Source organism: Malaya genurostris, chromosome 1 (assembly GCF_030247185.1).
Source record: "Malaya genurostris strain Urasoe2022 chromosome 1, Malgen_1.1, whole genome shotgun sequence".
Classification (NCBI taxonomy): domain Eukaryota; kingdom Metazoa; phylum Arthropoda; class Insecta; order Diptera; family Culicidae; genus Malaya; species Malaya genurostris.
The window spans coordinates 67,618,066-67,642,187 of NC_080570.1; the positions used below are offsets into that span (position 1 = coordinate 67,618,066).

At 38.9% G+C, this 24,122-nt stretch overlaps 1 protein-coding gene and 1 pseudogene across 2 annotated transcripts in view; one reads left to right on the plus strand and one right to left on the minus strand.

Annotated features, from left to right (window-relative positions):
- LOC131440359 (growth hormone secretagogue receptor type 1) overlaps positions 1–24,122 on the plus strand; it is a 301,813-nt gene that overhangs the window by 155,851 nt on the left and 121,840 nt on the right. The window lies entirely within an intron of this gene.
- On the minus strand, positions 21,892–22,049 carry LOC131426787 (U4 spliceosomal RNA; annotated as a pseudogene).

A 24,122-nucleotide genomic window follows, 5' to 3' on the forward strand; every position in this document is an offset into this window, starting at 1 on the left:
TTTCACTGAAAAAACTCTAAAAATAATAATGTTTTTGTATTGGACAAAAGATCTAAACAATTTTTATGCACAACCCAAACGGAATTGTTAACTACTAAAATTAGGTTTTTTTGTTTTAGGTTTTCCGTAAAATCTCAAAAAATCGGTAGAAGATCGGAAATTTCAAAATTTCTGATATATATTGCGTTCCAACGTTTCTGCGAATCAAAGTGAAAATATTGGAATCCGTTTTGATTTCATCTGTTTCTAAGAGACGTAGAATTTGTTTCTATTAATAAAATAAATTTTGTGACAACACGAAAATTTTAAATTATTTCAATGGCTTTGTACAAAAAGAAATAGAACGTAAATTTATAAGCAATTAAGAACAAAAAAATATATCTTAAATTTTCCGCTATCCTAAACGACATCAATTATAATCGATAGAATATTAGAACTTCAATATCACAAACTTAGAATTATTTTGGAATATATAGAATTCGAAAATTATTTGAATTTTCTATTAGTAAACAATTTAGAAAAAGTAGAATTCTGAATTTAGCACAAAAAATCATACGAAATTAAGTAAAACTTGTTTTTATCCACCTAGTTGTGTAATGATGCCTTTCTCATATCTCTCTTATTCTCATATAAAAATGTATTCTTCAAACAGTTTTGTTTGATTTTTGAAAAAACATGAAAGCTAGTGGATGAACTAGTGTAACCTACAAATTGAAACAGTTCTCAAATCGGTTAGGCCATCTTTCTCAGTGAAGTGAGTTCCAGTATTTCAGGCACTTATGAAACTGGAATCGCCGCGAATATTGGCTTTGCAGCAGCCTTTGCGATTAGCACCAACCTATTACCAATCTATTTGCAGCTTACAGTTGTCTTCGTCTCGAAAAACAACCTCTTCGTTTGAATGCTTTTTACTTAATGAAACCTATGTTATCAGAACTAATTGGCTCAAGTGGCATGTTCCCCTAGTTATTTGGAGATTCGTGCCTTGCGTAGCTTCTCATCAACTTCCTGATGGGAAGGGAAGGATAAAAGGAACATGGAAGGGAATTGAGAATTGGGTGAGGTGGGAAAACAGCACAAAACATAAAGAAATAAGTCGTCCTGCATCCCCGGAAGGATGCTGAACGATCTGCAGGTGCCAAAATGCACAGTTGATAAAACCTCCAACCACCGAGAGGCGTTAGAGATTTTACAAAAGCGACACCATTCTGCATTCCCCGAAGAATGCAGAACGATTTCTTCCCGAATATGCACTTGAAATAATTTGACACTTTAGAAGACAAAAATACCTTATATAGCTAATAAATGACTGATACGAATATTTTTCAATGAAAAAACCCAATGTATGAACATAATTTAAAAAAAATTTAAAAAATATCTCCTCCGCCTTTTTTTATAAACATGCTCGAAAATATTTTTTGTCAAATACAAGAAACGGATTTTTTTCGTTTTCCTCAATGTTAGATATAGCAGTTTAAAAATAACCTGTTTTTGGACTAGTTTTGCTCATAACTTCGGTTCAGAAAACGCTACCTGAACACGCCTGTCATTAAAAAATTGGTTTTAACAAACTCTAAAAGATGTTCAAAGATACCTATACGAAAAGGCGGGTGAGTAATGTCAGATACATAACTGGATGTCGTGAATACGAAAAAACTGACACGCTCCCATCACTTTTCCGAATATCAGTTAGTTGATTGATTGATTGTATGAATTGTGCAAGCTTTCCTCTTTTTCACTAATAGAATTTGAAGCGATACACCTACATTAAAGTACAGATTAGTTACATTAAACAGCTACTATTCTACAACTATATATTCCAAACTTGAAACAATTCCTTTTTAATTTGCTAATATAGGAAGCTAGGTACGACAAATTTGTAGTTTATTTTTATTGAAGCTATGAAGTTCGAAGATATCTGATTCTTCTCGAAATTTCAGTACGAGACAATTGCAATGGCCTGGTCTGAAATGTATCTACGATCTTCGGTATGCAAGAGTGATTCTAATAATAATAATAATAATGATAATAATAATAATAATAATGATAATAATAATAATAATAATAATGATAATAATAATAATAATAATGATAATACAGATTAATCTGTATATATGGCAACCCTGTTTCGCAAGGCATATTTTCACACGACCCCATACTAGTATAAAGATGTGTTCAACATTCGCTTTCGCATTGCCGTTCGTACTTGAATGAGTTAGTGACGGTACAAATCTGCCATCGTGCTGACGGTGTCTCGCACGTTCAGAGTAGCTGCTTTAACTTAAATGACGCTATTTCTCACATCACATTTCTTTTTATACGTGCTAGTGGTAGCGGTGGAAGGACGTCCCCTTTGTTTGAATTCCTTTCCTATACGCAGAACGGGAAACAGTGAAACGATATAAAAGAGAGAGTTAGCAGAGCGGCAGCCAGTAATTCTGAATTGGTCGTTGAGCTGTTAACGGCATATTGTGGAGGAACAGTTAAGGGCAAGGCAAAGTCCCGCTCAAACCGTGCTGGTCTGAAGTGCCCAGTTGGCGGCAGAATCCATCGTTTGCCTCGGAAGGGGAACTACGCCGAGCGTGTCAGTGCTAGAGGCGTGCAAAACAGCTCATTTTGGTGAACAGCTCCGAACCGATCAGCTCACCAAAGTGAATCGATTCGATGTATCAGCTCATCAGCTCTTTTAGTTTGAACTTAAGGTTCATTTTGTGCGCCGTTTTTCTTATGCACCGGTTTTCTTTCATATGCATGATCGAAATTGAATCATTGATTTGCAATGATGCAATGGATGCAATGCGAATAAGTTTATCTTTAATTGATGTCGACTAAATTGAACCTCTTAATGAGCCGAAGATCCGACAAGCTCGTAGCGTGTTCCCTTCGTCATAATGCAGTTCACTGCATTCATCATTGCTCATCGGTAGCAAATGAGTGAGCTGATGAGCTGCGGTTCTTTTGAAAAGAGCTGTGAGCTGTCAGCTCACTTTAATGATTCGATTCACTGGAACAGCTCAGGAGCGAATTGCCCATTTCTAGTCAGTGCTGGTGCATCGGTCTATCTGGCGCCAGTGATGGAGTACTTGGTTGCCGAAGTGTTGGAATTGGCCGGTAACGCTGCCCATGACAACGAAAACGAAAATCATCCCTCGCCATCTGCAGCTGGCCATCCGTTGAAAACCCCGTCCTTTTCAGGATGACCACATCACTGTGATAAAGAAATATTTAGAATTGCTTTAAGTTTAGCCAGTTCTGATACGCCTGGAAAGAATGCGCAAATCAAGTGGAAACATTTGTTCTAACAATTTTTGTTTTCGGCCGCATACTAACGTAATCGCGACAAAAATACATATTGATCTGTGGCAACTCTGTTTCGCACGGCATATTTGTAAACTAGTATAAAGATGTGTTCAAAACCATCACTTTCGCTTTCGCATTGCCGTTCGTAATTGAATGTGTTAGTGACGGTGCAAATTATTTTAACTCCCATCTTGATGAATCTTTTGGTAGGAAATATTGAGATCTGAGATGGTTCTCGTGTGTGTCTTGTTTCGGCAATGGGCCTTGCTGGACTTTTTGGCTGCCTTTTTCGGTGTCATTGTGCTGACGGTGTCTCGTGCATTCATATCGGGAAACAATGAGACGACAGGTCCTCGATGTTGCTGTCGTGTGTCTTGTTTCGGGAAGAGTTGCTCAGCAAATGGTAGGAAAAATGAACCATTCAACTTTTATATGGAAGCTCTTGTATAGATACAGACATCTCGCGTTCTGATTGGCTGGTGCTGTCATGGGTTAAATCAAACAGGTTTTTCAATAGTGTACTATTGAAAAACTTCAATATTGTTGTAATACACGTTCAAGTTGAAGATTTTCGATTCTATTGGTAGTTAAATTATATAAATCCTTCTACAGATCACTGAGCTATGAGCTTTCAAAATACGAGAAAGGCAAACGCGCCTCATGAATTATCTTCTTTGATACTCGTTTATACCAAACATTTCAGAAAAGTTTAATTGTGAACTATTTAAGAATATGTCACACAACTGAAAGTTTTATCATAAAATTGTGATCATATTTCCGATGGCATGTAGCAAGATTTATGTTGAATCGTTAGATATAACAGGAGATATTCACGATCAAAAACTTATCACTCTCTCAGAGGGTAAATTTTGAAAAGGCGCCCCATAGTAAAGTAAGTCGTATTCACGACAAAAGAGAAAAATATAAATGCTGGAGCAAAAAATCTGATTTTTTGAGGAACACCCTAAGTTGCTCTTTAAAAATAGCTGTAACACTAAAACCGTTGCAGATACTACTATGATGTCCTCAACAAAGCTGCTCGATATAAGTTTATCTACAATTTTGCCGAAAAATGCAGTCCTCTATCTCAATACATCCGGAAAATAAGTTTTGGATCACCTTAATAATAAGAGCCACCCTAATATCATGTACATCGACATATGGCTTATCTTCACTGATCATTTGTTTTGAAGACATCATAGCTCTAAAGTATAAGGTTAAGCCACAAATTTTTTTGTCCCCCTAAATTGTGGATCCGGACCACTGTGCAATGCAATTTAACTCGGAAATTTTAAAATTTCCGATCTTTTATCTATTTTTTGAGATTCTACGGCAAACCTACAACAAAATCAGAATTTTAGTAGTTATCAAATGCGTTTGTGTTGTGCATAAAAATTGTTTAGATCGTTTGTCCAATACAAAAATATTTTAAGAGTTTTAGGTTATTTACTAAAAATTTTAAAATTTTCAGTGAAATCCAAGTTTCAGTTTTTTTTTTGTAAATTTTGTTTATAATAAATTTCCAACTAAAATAATAAAAAAATATATGTCATAAAATTTAAAAGTTTTGATTTCATGTTGTTTGGCAAAATTTTCCCAATAACACAAATTCTCTGTATTTGTACCAAATTTCTTGAGATTCTTTGAACGGATATATAATTTTGATCATCAATACATTGTTTCTGGTAATGATTCCAATATTTTGAATCAAAAAAATTTACATGTCATCGCTTTAATTTTCGAGTTATATACAAACATGTGAAAAAAATGAAAAATTCATATATATTTATAAATTCATCGATTTCTCAATGTTTTCTTCTGATTGTGTAGGAATGTTAATTGAGCGAAAATTGTAGCTTGTATCACTAGCAATCGAATGATGTATAAAAATATATAGGTCATCGCTTTGAATTTCGAGATATTTACGATCATTGTAAAAAGTCTCATTTTTTCTTATCTCATCTATCTACAGTTTTCATTATAACTTTGGGTAGATAACCTTATTTTTCGTTTTTTTTCAGTGCATTTTATTTCTGGAAGTATTACCTTTCCAATGGTGAACAAATTTTGAAGATCGGTTGACTAACAACAAAGTTATGACTCGGTAAAGTTGAAGTTCTCAATATCCGATTCGCGATGCAGGTGCCGCATGAATGCAGATAGGGCACGTTTTGAGCTCTAAAAAAAATTTGGAACGGGAAAAATCTGATTTTCATTAATTTTTCCTAAAAGATTGCCAATAATGATATACTTAAAATAATCTACAAACTTCACAAAATTCGAGGGTGAAAAATTTATCGAAATTGGTCAAGTAACAACTGAGCTATGATAGCTCAAAGTTACCGTTCCAACTTTTTTTTTTGAGGCTTGGTGCTTCGCGTAACTTTTTTAGGCTTGGTATTAGGAGTTGAGATGACTACTGGAGCTGAGATGAATCGGATTATAATTATTTGCAATTTGTTACCCTATTTGCATGATATATGAAACTGTGAACCCTCGATTCATTTATTTATTTATTTATTCCATTTATTCATCTGACAATATAATAAGTCTTAATGAATATATCAGTCAAGTTATAAAATATTCGATCGTAACACTTTCTGAATAAACTTATGTGTCGGTTCATTAAAATCGAAAAGATTTTCAACAGTGGAAAATGTTCTTATACATGTAGTTATCGGTTCATGGAATCCGAACGTCGTTCGATGATATCTCGGTTGAAATAGGCTAGTAGAACGCAGCAATCGTTGCGTGGCACGGAAATCAAGTAGAGACAAAAGTTGCGGTGAGTCGATATCGCCATTGATTAGTTTTGCCACAAACACAGCTTGTTGAATTTTCCTGCGCCGTTCCAATGAATCAAGACCTATCAGACGACAGCGATCGGGGTACGGTGGAAGGTCAAGCGGGTTTTGCCAGGGAAGATTTCTTAGAGCCAGTCGGACAAATCTTTTCTGAACACGTTCAATCCGTAAGTTCCAAACAATCTGATACGGGCTCCAAACTAAACTAGCATTCTCAAGTAGCGGTCGAACCAATGAACAGTATAATGCCTTCAAGCAATGGGGATCTTTGAAGTCACGTCCGATTTTGGCAATAAAACCCAGTTGCCGTGTTGCTTTTGAAATCAAAGTTGAGCGATGTAGGTTGAATGTAAGTTTGGCATCCAACAAAACACCAAGATCGTTAACATGATCAACTCTTTGGAGCGTTTGTCCATCAATTTGATAATCAAAATGCAATGGATTCTGTATTCGGTGGAACGTTATGACCTGACATTTCGCAGTACTGATAATCAGCCAGTTTCTTTTGCACCAAGCAACAAATGTATCGAGGAGCTGTTGGAGCCGGACACAGTTGTCAATAGATCGAATTACATGGTACAATTTCAAATCATCAGCGTAAACTAATCTGCAGCCGTTACTGAGCAGCAAAATAGCATCATTGAAAAACAAAGAGAACAGAAGCGGACCCATATTGCTGCCTTGAGGTACTCCTGACACATTCGTAAACTGAGATGAAACGCTCGAGCCCAATTTTATTCGTAAAACTCTACCACACAAGTAAGAGTATAACCAATCAATGAACTTTTGAGTTCCACCTAATCGCGACATCTTTCGAAGGAGTATTCGGTGGTCTATTCGGTCAAACGCTGCTTTTAGATCCGTGTATACCGCATCGATTTGTACCTTTTCCTCCATACGCGAAATGCAGGTCGAAGTGAAATCTAATAAATTTGTGCTGACCGAGCGTCCAGGCATAAACCCATGTTGTTCAGTTGAGATATAATGTTTAGTGCGAAAGAGCATCTCATTGCTTACAATTATTTCAAAAAGCTTTGAAGCAGCAGATAAACTTGTTATGCCTCGATAGTTTCTTACATTACGACGGTCACCACTCTTGAATACAGGGAACATGAAGGATTGCTTCCAAATCTCAGGAAAAATGCCTTGCTCGAAAGATTTGTTGAAAATAATGCACAGAGGCTCAGCTAAAGCAGCAGTACAATTAGTGTAAACTGCAGCGGGTATTCCATCGGGTCCGGCTGAATACGATTTTTTCAGTTTCTTCGCAGCGGCGAGAATCATTTCAGGAGTAATTATAAACGTATCCATACGCACTAAATTTTCAGGAACGTCCATAGCAGCGACATCAGCTTCGGCGTCGGAAGCAGTATTTCCAGCAAATACCGAAGCGAAAAATGTTGCGAACAGCTCGCACGAATCCACCGTTGAGTTAGACTCCACGCCGTCGAGACAAACATTTGGAGGAATGGATGAACATTTTCGCTTTGAGTTGACAAATGTCCAGAACTTCTTGGGATTCCGTCGAAGGTCAGTTTGAACTCGCATGACGTAATCTTTGTATAGCCGCGCGTTCAATTTACGATAACTTTCACTGGAGTGTTTGAACATTCTTTGTGTCTCAGCATTATGAAAACGACGATGTTTGCGTTGCCAGGCATTGCGATCCCGCTTGAGTTTACGTAGGTACGCTGTAGTCCAAGGAGTAGCAATGGGTCGTTTTGCTAATGGAAGATTAGAACTGAGCCATTGAAACAAAATATCACAGAATAGTGAAGACATCTCATTCACGTTATCGATTTCATACAAAACAGACCAATTAACATCCTGCAAATATGCTTGAAAGGCAGTAAAATCAATTTTTCGGTAGTTCAATGGCATTGATTCGACAATAAGCTGGGTATCACATGAAACGCTTTCACAATCAACGGGCAATGAAACAGCTAAAGGCGGATGGTGAAGGTCTACGGGTAGTAGTGGGGCAACACAACGATCAACTACCAATTGGCTCTCTAACGAACAAAATATCAGATCGAGCGTTCGTCCGAGATGATTCTTATGGCGATTCCTTTGATATAAATTCAAATAATCCATACCATCTATCAGTGTCGTACTGGCAACGGGTAGAAGAGAAGGAGATTGTGTTACGTCTGATCCATGACCCCACGTTATCCGTGGCTGGTTGAAATCACCGCACACAAAAACAATATCACTTGCGGAACTTTTGCTGCACAGCTCCGAAACAGTAGAAATGTGCTCATCGATCACACCAACTTGCTGGCTTTTATCGGGAGGGATATACACACCGCACAGAAATATCTTTCGGTCCCGCACGGTAGCACATACACACACTTGTTCGAGGCAACGACCATTCACCGTTTGTACAACAGAGCTGGCATATTTTTGAGAAACAGCAACTAAAACACCGCCAAACTTTGATTTGACACTGTTTGCTAAGCTGCGGTCGCAGCGGAAAACGTTGAATGCATTTCCAAATAACTGTTGGGAATTGATCCGATCGTCGAGCCAGGTTTCAGTAAGAATGATGATATCGTAGTTGCAGTCACACACTGCCAGGAAAAGCTCGTCGATTTTGGTCCTTAAACCACGAACGTTCTGGTAGTATACCCATATTTTATATTCATTTCGTTCATCACTCTGCAACGCGGGATCATTTAGTGAAGCGATAGTTGTTTTAATACAAAAATACTCGCCTCTGGTGGAAACCCGAAGGTTTCCACCGTCCACGAAACAACGCACGGAAGCAGGATTATTTTTTAGCTCTCCGAGCGAGGGAGCAGCAAACGACGATTTGAGTTTTTTGGCAAATCCACAAACTCTCGGAATAACAATCCGACGGGCCAAGAAGATGGGTCTAGAGCTTTGGTTTTCAAGCAAGGGTCCAATCCAATTTTATACGAAATGAACGACATGCCAGTTACATCCTTCCCTTTTGGTACGAGCCGTTTCAGATCAATTGATTCAGTTACACTAACGCAGCGGGATACAATTTTTTGTACGTCATCGTCCGACACCAACGGATTAAGGCCAGAAAGATATAGCCAAAACTTTTCTGTATTATCGGTGATAATAGATCGCACGGACAGGTCACTCAAATCGATTTGATTAGTGCCACGATCAGTCGGAACTTGAACTGTGGGTTCATTTTCTTCAGTCCGGCGACGTTTTAAGCCTCTAGGCCAAGCTGGTGTAGGCCAGTTGGACTGGGTAGCTGACATATCCTCTATTTTTTTATTTAGAGCAGTAACGGCTTTCGAAAGTTGCTGAACTTGCGATGGCAAGTCAGTTGAATTTTGCGGGTCAGGCGCTATTGTCGACACTTGTTGTGTCTCATCGATATAGGCACGAATGCTTCGACGGTCCAGCACCTCTCTGCAAGCAGTGCAGAAAAGCATGAGTTTGCCATTGGTGAAGGCTTCTCTTAGGCCTCTAGAATTTATGCCGCAACAAGTTTGGCTAATATGAATGTAGGCCTCACAGAAACCACAACGCATTGGTTCGATGTCGTTTACATCTCTTTTACACTCGGCGCATTGTTTATTCTCCATTGCGCTTCTCACTCGTTTCGTGAAACACGGACGGTAGATAAAGACGGCAAGAACTTAACGAAACCTTTGTAGCTGCTGATTATTGACGCGTCAACAAACGATAATAACCAGGCACTTTTGCAGCAATGGGATTTTTTTTTTTATTCAAGAATATAATGTTTAAGGCACACTGCTTAAGCTCTAAGATGCCAAGGGCTTTTACTAATTTAAAATTTACGACTAACTTAAAACTAGGGTTGTATCATTAAGTAATGTCATATTTGGGTCGCAGTGGTTGACTTTGGCAGATCCAGCCTTCATGTGGTGATCGGCCGGTGATCTGAATATTTCATGAGAGTCTTCCATATGGCGTTGGTGAATATTCATGTTGGCCGCATTCTTCGGTCCGTGTGGGTCCGCGGGAAACACCCCCAGGTTACGAATACCCGGCGGGTGGCCCGCATGCTGTTGATAAGTTTCCGTGGGCGATGATGGTGTTGTTACAGAAGAAAATGAAAAAAAAAGATAGCGAAGTAAATATTGCGGAAAACGAAGTAAAATGGGGATATGGGAATGAAATGACTAAAACGACAGAGATCTAATTAGTTGACATCGAGATGGTGAAAAGACGGGGAGGGGGGAAGCGAAGGTTAGTGACAGCAAAAAGATCTTGTTAGTTCCGATGAAGATGGTGGACAGATGAGGAATCGGGATAATCGGCGGAAGTTAGTGTCGAACCTGCAGTTGAGAAATAATTCTTAGCCACAGTTGAAACAACGTCGATAAATAGGAGGAACTTTCTAAGCCAGATGTAACAGATTACACTTGTATATTAATGTGTTTGAGAAACTGGTATATGAGAAGCATATATGAACTATCCCGACTCGCCAACACATCCCGAACCGGAACCTCAGGCGGTCTACCTCGGGCCCTGAGGGATTCCAGTAGCTTCGACCTGGCGTCGCGATACTCTACGCACGACCACACGACATGCTCGATGTCCTGATAACCGTCGCCACAGGTGCAGAGCCCGTTCTCCACGATCCCGATACGCCGGAGATGTGCGTTGAATGTATAGTGATTTGACATGAGTCGTGACATAACGCGAATGAAATCACGACTCACGTTCATCCCCTTGAACCAAGGTTTCGTCGATACCTTAGGGATAATGGAGTGTAGCCATCGTCCCAGTTCGTCATTGCTCCATGAAGTTTGCCAACTTTCGAGAGTTTTCTGACGAGAGATACTGAAAAATTCATTGAAGCAGATTGGTCTTTCATAAATATCACCTTCTAATGCGCCCACTTTAGCCAATGAGTCTGCCTTTTCATTGCCCGGAATGGAACAATGCGAAGGGACCCAGACTAACGATATTAAATAAGACCGTTCAGATAAAGTACTCAAATGTTCCCGTATTTTCCCCAGGAAATATGGGGGACACTTTCCTGGCTTCATTGCCCGGAGAGCTTCTATTGAGCTTAGACTGTCCGTGACAATGAAGTAATGGTCTTTGGGCAAGGTTTCAATGATCTCGAGGGTGTACTGAATAGCAGCTAATTCTGCGACGTAAACTGAAACCGGATCACTGAGTTTGTAAGAAGCGGTGATGTTTTGATTGAAGATGCCGAAGCCTGTGGACTTGTTAATGTTTGATCCGTCAGTGTAAAACACCTTTTCACAGTTGACTGTTCTAAATTTATTATAAAAAATATTTGGGGCCACTTGAGGGCGCACGTGAGCCGGAATTCCACGAATTTCTTCTCTCATGGATGTGTCGAAAAACACAGTAGAATCAGAAGTATCCAAGAAATGAGCACGGTTGGAAACAAACGAAGAAGGATTAATATTCTGAGCCATGTAATCAAAATACAAGGACATAAAACGGGTTTGAGAATTAAGCTCAACTAACCTTTCGAAATTTTCAATCACCAGAGGATTCAAAATGTCGCATCGAATGAGCAAACGATATGAGAGATCCCAGAACCGGTTTTTCAATGGGAGAACACCCGCCAGCACTTCGAGGCTCATCGTATGAGTCGATTGCATGCAACCCAAGGCAATACGCAAACAACGATACTGAATTCTTTCCAGCATGATGAAATGAGTGTTCGCCGCGGATCGGAAGCAAAAGCATCCGTATTCCATCACGGACAATATCGTTGTTTGGTACAGCCTGATCAGGTCTCCTGGATGGGCACCCCACCACGACCCGGTTATTGTACGAAGAAAGTTGATTCTTTGTTGGCATTTTCTTTTCAGATACCTAATGTGACATCCCCAGGTGCCTTTGGAGTCGAACCAGACCCCGAGATATTTAAATGTGAAGACCTGAGCTATGGTTTCACCCCCTAGTTGAAGCTGTAATTGTGCTGGTTCTCGCTTTCTCGAAAATACAACCAGCTCAGTTTTCTCCGTAGAGAACTCGATACCCATTTGAAGAGCCCATGTGGATAAGTTGGCAAGAGTATCTTGTAACGGCCCTTGCAGATCGCCAGCTTTGGGTCCTATAATAGACACAACGCTGTCATCGGCAAGTTGTCTTAGCGTGCAAGATGTGTTGATACATTTATCGATGTCGTTTACGTAAAAATTGTATAGAAGGGGGCTTAAGCATGAGCCCTGAGGAAGACCCATGTAACTGAATCGTATTGTCGACAAATCACCATGCGCGAAATACATGTGTTTCTCAGACAATAGATTATGTAAAAAGTTGTTCAAAACTGGCGAAAGACCATGCTGATGCAGCTTCTCAGATAAGATATTTATAGAAACTGAATCAAAAGCCCCCTTGATGTCTAGGAAAACTGACGCCATTTGTTCTTTACGAGCAAATGCTATTTGAATTTCTGTTGAGAGCAACGCAAGACAATCGTTCGTTCCTTTACCCCTGCGGAAACCAAATTGTGTATCTGAAAGTAAGCCATTAGTTTCGACCCAATTGTCTAGACGGAAGAGAATCATTTTTTCGAACAATTTCCGGATACAGGAAAGCATAGCAATCGGCCGATACGAATTGTGATCGGAGGCTGATTTTCCTGGTTTTTGAATGGCGATCACTTTCACTTGTCTCCAGTCATGTGGAACAATGTTGTCCTCAAGGAACTTATTGAATAAACTCAACAAGCGCCTTTTGGCGGGGTCTGGCAGATTTTTCAACAAGTTGAATTTTATTCTGTCTAATCCCGGGGCTTTATTGTTACATGACAAGAGTGCAAGTGAGAGCTCTACCATCGAAAACGGTGTTTCGTTTGTATTTGGTGTCGCGGCGCGGGTGATCTTCTGTTCCGGAACAGAGTCTGGGCATACTTTTTTAGCGAAATCGAATATCCAGCGGTTGGAATATTCCTCGCTTTCATTCGTGGTGTTATGATTGCGCATTCGTCGGGCTGTGTTCCAAAGAGTACTCATAGATGTTTCTTTCGTTAAGCCGTCTATAAACCGACGCCAGTAACCGCGTTTCTTGGCTCTAATCAAGTTCTTAGTTTTAACGTCTAACGCCGCGTAATTCCGGTAATTATCAGGTGTTCCATTTTTTCTGAATATTTTATACGCGGAGGCTCTCTCTGCGTTTAAATTTGTGCACTCTTTGTCCCACCACGGGTTGGGAGGACGGATGTTAGTTTTCGCGCCGGGTACTCGTTTCGTCTGAGCTTGAGTCGCGGTGTCGAGAATCAAGCCAGCCAAAAACGTGTACTCTTCCTCCGGAGGAAGTTGTTGAGTTCTTTCAAGTTTCTCAGATATCGAGGTCGCATAGCTATTCCAATCAATATTTCGTGTGAGATCATACGAAACATTGATTGTCTTCGATGGTTTTGAGCCGCTGGTGATTGATATTACGATCGGTAGATGATCGCTACCGTGGGGATCAGGAATTACCTCCCACGTGCAATCCAACCGTAGCGATGTCGAGCAAAGGGATAAATCCAGCGCACTTGGTCTTGCTGGTGGTGCAGGAATCCGTGTCATTTCTCCCGTATTCAAGATTGCCATATTGAAGTTGTCGCAGATATCATGGATCATAGTTGATCTGTTATCATCGTGAAGACAGCCCCATCCCGTACCGTGTGAGTTAAAGTCTCCTAAAACCAACGTCGGTGCAGGAAGGAGCTCTACGATATCACTGAGCCACCGATGCCCAACCGAGGCTCTTGGGGGAATGTAAATGGAAGCAATGCAAAGGTCCTTACCTTTGATTGTAACATGACATGCGACAACTTCAATACCTGGTATCGAGGGGAGGTTAATGCGATAGAAAGAATAGCACTTTTTGATCCCCAAAAGTACTCCTCCATAGGGATTATCTCGATCCAGACGAATAATGTTAAAATCGTGAAAGTTTAAGAATATTTCAGAAGTTAGCCAAGTTTCGCACAATGCAAATGCGTCACATTTCAGATTGTTTACTAGAAATTTAAATGAATCTATTTTTGGGATAATACTTCTGCAATTCCACTGTAAAACAGTGATTAGATCCGTGACCTCGGTGGATGATTTAGCCATCGAAAGATACAATCGCTGAAAGAAGGGGCCAATTTGCAGTCAACTGCTTCAAATATGTTTTTACTGTTGGCATGAAAGCAATTAAAATGCTTCTAAGAGGGTCTGAAATATTGAAAGTTGTAAAAATCCAGTCCACAACATCAGAGAACTTTATAAGTCCAGCACCTAGTTGGTTCTCTGGTGGATTTTCAGGGACGCTTGGGGATTTTTTAGTCCCTGGAATCGGTGGGAATTCCATCTCGGAATTGAGTTTTCCGAGACCAGGAGCTTTTTGCTTCGGTGATTTTTCCCGATTCCCGTTAGCTGTAACTTTTCGAAGCCCTTCGGAAGACACCTTCGAACCCTTACTAGGCAGCTTATGAGAAGATTTATTCATTCTTTTCCTACAGCTACGAGGGACCGCTGAAGATGGACCTTCCAAAGGGTCGTCAGAATCGCTCTCGTCAGTTGACAAGCAGGCATATGGATTCGTTGCCTGTTTAGGAGGGGTGGCACTCTTAACCATCTCGGCAAAGGAACGCTTGGAGTGTTCCTTCAGGGAACGCTTCATCCGATCTCCTCGCAGTTTGTAAGCGGGACAGTCAGAGAGGTCATGCGGACCCTCCTTACAGTAGAGACACTTTTCAGCATCCTTACCGCAAGAGCCGTCCGCATGAGCTTCCCCACAGTTAGCACAACGTGGCTTATTGCTGCAATGGGTAGCTGTATGCCCCAGTTGTTTGCAATTGGTACAATTCATTATCCGGGGTACAAATAAACGAACAGGCAAACGAACCCGGTCCAAGAGGATGTAGTTGGGCAATGCCGAGCCGGCGAAGGTCACACGATAAGAGTCTGATTGGGGATAAGACTTTGTTCCATCCCCGGCGATCGATACTGAATGCAATCGCTTGCAATCCAGTATCTTGACATTCTTAAGTGAGGGGTCTTTAAAACAACCCGCCCCGTACTTAAGAATATCCTCGCAAGTCAAACTCGAATCGGTGACCACACCGTCGATTTCGACTTCACGAGCTGGCACGTAGACGCGGTACTCCAGCGTAAAAGGATCATTTTGAACAAGCTCATTAGCCTGTTTTGAGCTGGTAAACAGGACCCTGAGCTTGTCTGGCCGTATTCTATCTATACTTTTTATGGTATTATATCGCGAATTCAGGTCCCGCGATATTTTTAAAATATTCAGTTTTTTTTCCTTTGATTTGGTCCGGAAATAGACCGCGTAAGGCCCGGCCGGTAGTGCGAGCCCATCAGGATAGCTCTTTATGCGGGACTTTTTACTGACAAGGGAAGTCTCCATTTGAACATCGGGAGCGGGGGGGGCAGGTTTTAAATTAGACATAGCGGAACTACTTCCGCGCAAAAACAAATGATTCGGGGGGAAATATAATGGTCAAATAAAGAAATAAAAATAAACGAAGTAAAGGTACTTAACAAAGATCCAACGGGGGACACCAAGCTGGACTTCGTCGATCGGCGTATCGCCGCTTTGATGATGTGCAAAAAACCTCCGAGAGGAAAAGGCACACTTATTTATAATCCTCACACAATGGCCGCTTGTTTATAATCCTCACACTTGGCCTTGATCGGCGAAACAATAATCGGCTAACGGTACCGTTTCGATCGACCGCTCGCAATAAGGCACTGTTCTATTATATAATACGAAAAAAAAACCTATCAGAGGAAAAAGCACTATTGTCTATCACACAATATCGTCCGACCACTTTATCACACACACACAACTGGTTTTCAATGCTTTCGCAGTAAATCCAAATCACGTCCGTTCGCTCGGAAGGTTGAAACGGCAATGAGCAGCAATGGGATTACTGGCACGATAAACGACAAATAAAGTATTCCACGCTGTGTACCTTTCAATAGGTCTGCTGAGATCGAATCACAGGTACTGATCACGGAATATAACGTTTTACGTAACAAATTTTGAAAAATTATTAGAGCACAACAGAGGTATACAAACTCCAACTTGACGAGTAAAGTAAATCTATGGAATCATTATAATTGAAAGGACTGTTTTTTAATAAGACAAAACATAAAATCTTTCCTGGCAATGAAAGAGCCGATATTTTAGCCAAATGTGGTGCTATTGAGGGTGAAATTTATGAGAGACCGATTGCTTTCAACGAATTCTATAGCTCGTCTCGCCAAAGAACACTTGCCAGCTGGCAAGCTTCTTGGGATAAAGATGATTTGGGTCGGTGGATGCACTCAATTATTCCGAAAATATCGACAAAGGCATGGTTCAGGGGACTGGTTGTGAGTAGGGATTTCATTCGTGTGATGTCCAGACTCATGTCCCATCACTACACGTTAGACGCACATCTCCATCGAATTGGACTCTCCGAGACTAATCATTGTGCTTGTGGCGAAGGTTATCGGGATATTGATCATGTCGTTTGGACATGCGTGGAATATCGTGATGACAGATCTCAACTAATAAATTCTTTGCGTACCCAAGGTAGACTATCCAATGTCCCAGTTCGAGACATTCTTGCTTGTCGTGACCTTCCATACATGAAACTTATTTATCATTTCATAAAGAAATTGGAGTTTCAATTTAATCAAAGCCCCTTTTAAGACTTAGTTCTGATTCCAGCTGCCTCCATGAGTTCAACCAATAGCTAAATTAGAATAGAAATTATGTAATGATACAAACAAACTCGAAACAGTTTATGAAATTATCAACAAAATGTCTGAAAATAACAGCTTATTTATAATTTATAGAAGTTAATCGTTTGGTTCAAATAATATTCCCGAGTAGATTTCATAATTAATGACGAGTTACCTAAGATGATATTTAAGTAATAAGAGGAATATGTTTTAATACATTCAAATCGTTGTGACTATGTTAGAATTTAATTAGGATAAGAATTTTATGTAAAAGTGATGCTACGGCGAAGAAAAACTTATGTACACTGCCTTAAGAAATAAACGTATTTATGGGAAAAAAACATAAAATCTCTCCAAACTTTAAGAAAAAGACTTTTATTTGTTTTATATGATCGTAATATCTGCACAGTAATGGATTCCTAATAATACACTATTCGTTACCGGAATTCAGAGCATTTATTCGGAACACTGCGGGACTTCTTGAAGAAAATACCTACCACAGACAAACTTGCACGAAAAACAACCCTTCCCGTAACTGTAAGCATCCATTTTATGTTTGTTTACTGGTTTTGTCAATCTTGGTCAAAAGTTTTCCCGACTGTTCTGAGCAAAAAAAAAAAAGAGAGAAAACTTTGCAACTGTGGACGGAGAAGTCATTCATTAAAGCGCGACGAATAGTAATTTCATAGTTTTGCCATCATTGATATTCATTTTTCAGTTCTACTTCTAACTTAACTGGCTTGGATCACCTAGTAGTGATACTGCTACACTATTTTTCAAGCAAAAATAAGTTTCAAGTGACAATCAACAAAAAAAAAGTTGTTTCATTAAAATTTGCACTTCTCGTGAAAATTAGTTTGAACATTCGCTTTCAGGATTTCAAACATTTGAGAACATTTTTACTGTTTTTCTAACTTTGGTTTCCTCATTAGAAAGATAAATGCTAGGAAAAGACACAGTGTAAAAATCCAACAGACTGCACTGCACTGGGGCAATGAAATGTAAATAATGTTTGCGTTTAGCTTCACGTCGGCACGTGGCTCGTAGATGAGTTGGTAAAAGTTTCGGAATGGAGATGAAAATGAATGGCCACACATTTATTTTTCAACGACACAATTGGAGTCAAAGTGAGCAATTGGTGGCTACTTTTTTCAACTAGAAAAAAAACAGTAACTTGGTTTTGTCATGTTTTATGAGCTCGAAGAAGTATTCGTTTTCAGTTTTATGTCACTGTATTTAGATGATATAAATATTGCAATACATTTTCTATTCCATCATTGGTAAATAACTAGATTCAATGGGAATGAAATAAATTATTTGTTGTGGTGCTAGGCAACGTTTTCAAAACAAAAACAGTTTATCACTCAGTTTTCAATACCAGTATCCAAGACAATCAGTCATGTAGTAATTCAGAACAGAACTGATTGAGATGATTAACCATGATTTTCTTCTAAAACCTGAATCTGGAAACCTGATGTGGATTTATAAGTATTGTCGAATTTAGCGCTTTTGTTCTAAAATGTCACATTGCATACTTTGTTTTTACAAAATTGATCGACTGTCATTGGAAAAGGACTAAAGTTTTTAACCAATTTTTTAAGTTATTATCCAAAAATGACAAAACCTACAAAAAAGTGTTATACTAGTGATTTCCACAAAAACAGTCAAATTTTCCAATAAAGATACTGAAAATCGCTCATATCGAGTCCTACACTTGACTTAAAAAATTAAATTAATAAACGATTTACAGAAACAAAAAGCATTATTAGATAAAAGTTAACGACATCTGATGAGTAAGAGTTGATAATTTTTAATTAATATTTGAAGTTGAACAGCTAAAATATTTAGCAGATAATATTCAAGTTACTAGTATGCTACATCCAACCTCGATTGTAGTAATGTGATGAGTTCTCAGGTGGACTATAATACTATGTACAATCAATTGAACAAGAATTAATTTGTACATTTTTTCTTTCACATAACAAAATGCACATTTATAATCGATCACTGGGAAGCAGAACCTATTGCGAGAACTGTGACAAAACGGTATTAATGGAAAATAAATTAAATACTTTTCTTCTTCAGCCAAGAAACCCTTTGACGCACTGAAAAGTCATTCCTATACGGTTTAATCCATGGCTATTCTTTGTTTATCGCGGAAGACAAAAGCAGTCCTTAAATATTTTCCAAGTTAGTTAGTCCATTTTGCGCGCTCTTGCTCTTCTCCTTATTTTGTGTCCATCGACGAAGTATCGTAAACTTTTGTTATTGCATTGGTGATCGGAATTCTAACGACATGCTCACTTCAATGTAAGCGACCCTGGTTAGCAGCACGTTCCGTTCGAAAATACGAAGGGCGAGTTATTTTTCTTCCTCAGTAGTGAATGTCGGATGGCCATGAAAAACGAACCAACTGCTGAAATTCTACATAAAAACTAGTATCTAATTGTAATCAATCAAGAATCTGATTCATTCTTGTCTGTTGGTTCGTTGTAACTGGTTCGTATAGGAATGCTTTGACAATTTACTTATTTTCAATCTAGATGGCAAATAGGAAGTAAAAAGGAACGGTTTCATTAAGCTGCGTGCAAACACAAACTAACTTCGAGCACCTATGAGTAAAAAAAACCTATCTTAATCCACCTAGTGGTGTAATGATGCCTTTCTCACACGGAAAGACCGAAACCAGCATTTTGGCGAAAAAATTAGTTGATTTTCTGATTTTAGTTAGTTATTTTTTGAGACAACTAAAAAAATCTTACTTTTGCTAGTTTAGATTTTCTAATTCTAGTTCCCTTAATAATAATAAAATATTTGTTGAAATGGCTATTTTTGTAGTTGAATTCACCAACTAAACCTGCTGTCATTTCTTAGCTAAGGCACACTTCATATCCGTTCAACTAATTTTTTAGTTGAATTAGAGAAATAAAACGTTGTTTTCAACCAACATTAATGGTTGAATTGGTTTCTGCAATTTGCAGCTATATGGCGCTCTGTCACCGAAAAAACGTTAACACCGTAATGACTACTAGCCACTAGATAGCACACTATTACCGAAAAAAAATTCAGTCGCGGTTATCTTTTCTATATTGGCGGGTATAAATACGATGTTTTATTGGAGAAAAAGACATAAGCGAAACATAAACTTCTTTTTGAAAATTTTACTTCGAAATCGCTGTTTTCGTCATTCGACTTCGCGAAATCGACTATCTCAATGAAAACTTTGAGCACTCGGAAAACAAAAACCGAATACAAGTAGTACACCGGACGGTGTAACCCGGAATGTTAGAAGATACAAAAAACATCATTTGACTTGTACTCAATGCTCAATGCAGCTGGTTTGTGTCCAGAATATTCGCCAACTAAACACATTCTCTAAAAATAAGAGTTTTTTCAGTAAAGTAAATTCTCCGAAAGTTGTATCCACAACAAATTAAGGAATTCCGTATGAAACTGTAAGCCTTTTCTTACTTTGTGAAAATCGATTTGGCCATCTCCAAGAAAAGTGAGTGAGATCTTTTTTGCAGTTTTTGATCACACTTTTCCAATTCTTCCGAAACCGGATTCAAATAAACGGAATAGCCGAAGTTGGTTCGTTTACTACCAACAAATATGACCTACAAATTGGAACAGTTTTGAACGCGTAGTTAAACCTATACTTACTATCTCATGCTATATTTCGATTAAACCAATTAAACGAAATCTAACAAACGAAACGAACCGTTTCTGTTACTTCTGCATATGTAAGTCAAGCAAAACATCATGAAGCAGTTATTATTATTATTATTATAATTATTATTATTATTATTATTATTATTATTATTATTATTATTATTATTATTATTATTATTATTATTATTATTATTATTATTATTGTTATTATTATTATTATTATTATTATTATTATTATTATTATTATTATTATTATTATTATTATTGACATCACTACACAACGTGTACGAAATAGAACAAAGCACGCTTTGTGCATTATGTGTTTTCTTCTTCTTTCGGTGTTGCACATACTGTCACTCTATATGGCGATTTGAAAACTTTGACACCCATCGCCCTGTAACTGCGGAACCGGAAGTCGGATCCGGATGAAATTTCACAGTAGCTTTAAAGACAGTATGAACTTTAATTCAAATCAAGATTTGTGGAAATCGGTTCAAGCATCGCAAAGAAATCGAAGTGAATTTAGTTTTAGGAGTTTTTCTTCTCCACTTTCGGTGCTCTCGGAACAGGAAAAGAGGGGACCAGTATTGCCGAATTAAGTTTTCATGCCCACAAACTAACAAGCTTTGCAAACTAGAAGAATTTATCAGACAGTTTTATGGGATTTGTACCTGTTTTTAACCATCGTTCGTGGAAAAATACTAATAAAATTGGTAATTTTCCATTTATCACGATTTAGTTCCGGAAAAGGAAGTCAGATCCAGATAAAATCTTCCACAAATTTTTAGGTTATTATAAGACCTTTCATTTGAATCTTAGTTTGCGAAAATCGGTTGAGTTGCCCCAGAGATAATTGAGTTTAAACTTTTTCTCAAATTTGAATAATAATAATAACTCCGGAACCGGAAGTCACATTCAAATGAAATTCAATAGCAAGCTATGAGACCATAATAGCTTTTATTTGAATCTTAGTTTGTGAAAATCGGTTCTGCCATCTCTGAAAAAAGTGAGTGCATATTTTTGTATCATACACACACATACACACACGGACGGACACACACACACACACACACACACACACACACACACACACACACACATTGGCTCAGTTCGTCGAGCTGAGTCGAATGGTATAATGGTTTTATTGAATGCCAACGTTCAAAGAACAAGATTACAAATAAAATACAAATTTTTCATGCTGATTAAAAGAAGACTGTGAGAATCAATGACTTTTCAGCAATAGTGGCCAAGCAAAAGGTATTGTGAAGCTATAATAAACTCTTAAACTTCACATAAACATATTGATTTCTGACTATCTCATAAAGAAAGACTATGCTATCACTGTGAAAACCGACTTTTAACCGAGGCCCTGAGGGCATTCAAACCAGTTCGTCGATTTCAACTAATAACTGTGTGTGTGGGTGAAACAAATATTGTCGCTCAATTTTATCAGAGACGGCTGAACAAATTTTCACAAGCTTAGATTCTAATCAAAGAATTCATTTGGATCCGACTGCCGGTTACAGAAATATTAGTTTTCAACTAGCAATAATCGCACTTCCGTTGTACCTCATTTGTTACGATATCGCCACTGCACAAAGCTGGTTACAGAACTATGATATGCATTAAAAAATGAAAATAAGTCCACTAAATTTTTCATGGGATAGACAAAATTAAATTTTCATTAGAAATTATCTAAATAAAAAGGCAATAATGTTTCAATGAGACCGACTATATGACACATTATCACACCACTAGGTAGATAGTTTGTTAGAATTAAGTGCTTTAGTTCGATCAACGATAGAAACGATTGCCAAACAAGCTTCTACTGACAAAGTCCAATTTGTTCAGGTACATGGGTCGGTTGATTTTTTTGCAGATGTGTATATACCAGTGCTGAAAAAATTCGTTATCACAATGGTGACTCGAGCTTACATTGAGACAACACATATATCATCGTCCACCCAACGACGATTGTCGCTAATTGAATCATAACAAGTATCATGACTGCCGAACCCTTTCAGTATCATTGGAAATTGATTTCATGAAAATGTAAACAAAAGTTATCCCCCTATCACCCGGCGATGAGCCAGTGATAGACGACAATATTTGTCTCATTCGACATTCAGTTGAGCATCAACGGTATCATATTCATTCCTGAGAATCATCGTCAACCGGGTCGATTGGGCCCTTCCAATCATACGCAGTTCCCAGCGCCCTGGAGAATAAGTCTTTGTTTAATTTAATAAGTAAAATGTTTTCCAACGTATCTTTCCCAAGGCCAGTGCGTTGATTAGAGAGAACCAAGGCAAGGGCACTGAAAGACCGTTCAACAGAGACTTGGTTCGATGGTGTGGATAGTACAACCATTGCTACTGCATATATCTCTGGGTGCGTAGTCTTACGGCGCAACCAATGGTCCCACACGTTGTAGTTATGTTTTTGGCGTGGCTCTAGGTCCAAAGACTTAACTTGTTGAAGAAACCCGGTCTCGCAACCAAGATTCACGGATTCACCAAACATTTGCGTAAGATACTGATCAAAATCATCGGTAGACTCTGACGATTCTCTACTTGTACTAGCCGGTGTTTTACCCAGTTGGCAGATACGTTCCCATGTATCGACTATGTATTGCTGAATTTTATCTTTTTCCTCAGCCGTGAATATTTTAGAACCTCGATAGTTGAACCTTGGATCCAGGTATAATGCCATCTGAACCGCCTTCAATTGGCGCAAAATGTTCAATCTATTGTTCAACGACCGAAGTAAATGGGGACTGAAAGAGTTTTCGCGAACTTTCTGTACCTCACTCGTTGCCATCAGCCATGCCATATAGAAGTCAGATAACGACACGTGCTTCTCTTGCATTTGCTTTGTGCAGATGTACAACGGCTTAAACGTATCATAGTAATGCTCAATGAACGACCATTGATTGGAAAGGTCTAGTTCGGGAAAATTATCGGCCAACTGGTTAAAAAACCTTTTTTGGTGTACGAACGATTCCATCATTTTGAATATACCACCCCATCGTGTCCTACTCCAGACGGGTGGGTATGAAGCATCGTAGCTTTCAAACTCTGACCGGTACTTCACCAGCTTACATTTTCTAGCAACAGCAGTGATGGCTCGGATAGACTCATCGGATTTATCAACAACATCCAGTATTGCAAGCTGTAAGGTATGCACGGCACATCTCACAAGAGTAATCCTTTCGGACAGTTCATTGGCCAGTTCAGCAGTAACGTTTCGTTCACACTGTTTATCATCCTCTATCACATCCGACTCATCCAGCTCATCTATGTTCGTACCATCAGCCTGCTGCTCTGTAGGCATTACGTACGTATCATTGTTTAATTTTCTAACCGTTGCCACCATATTAGCCCCATTGTCGCATGTCACGGAAAATATGTTCTCAAGAGATAGCCCATAGTCGGCCAAAGTATCCATAACTTTTGATTTCAAGAACACCGCTGTTTGACTTTCTTTGATTTCGATCATACCAAGGGTACGAATGACCACCTGCTCGTCTAGGGCATACTGTACATTGATGCCTAAGATATGGCGATTGTGTCGGGCAGCAGAATCTATTTTCAAGCAGACGAGCTTGCCTTTCATCTCATCTATCAACATTTCTTTTAGACGACAGGCAGTCTTCGAGAGATGACATTTCATTGTG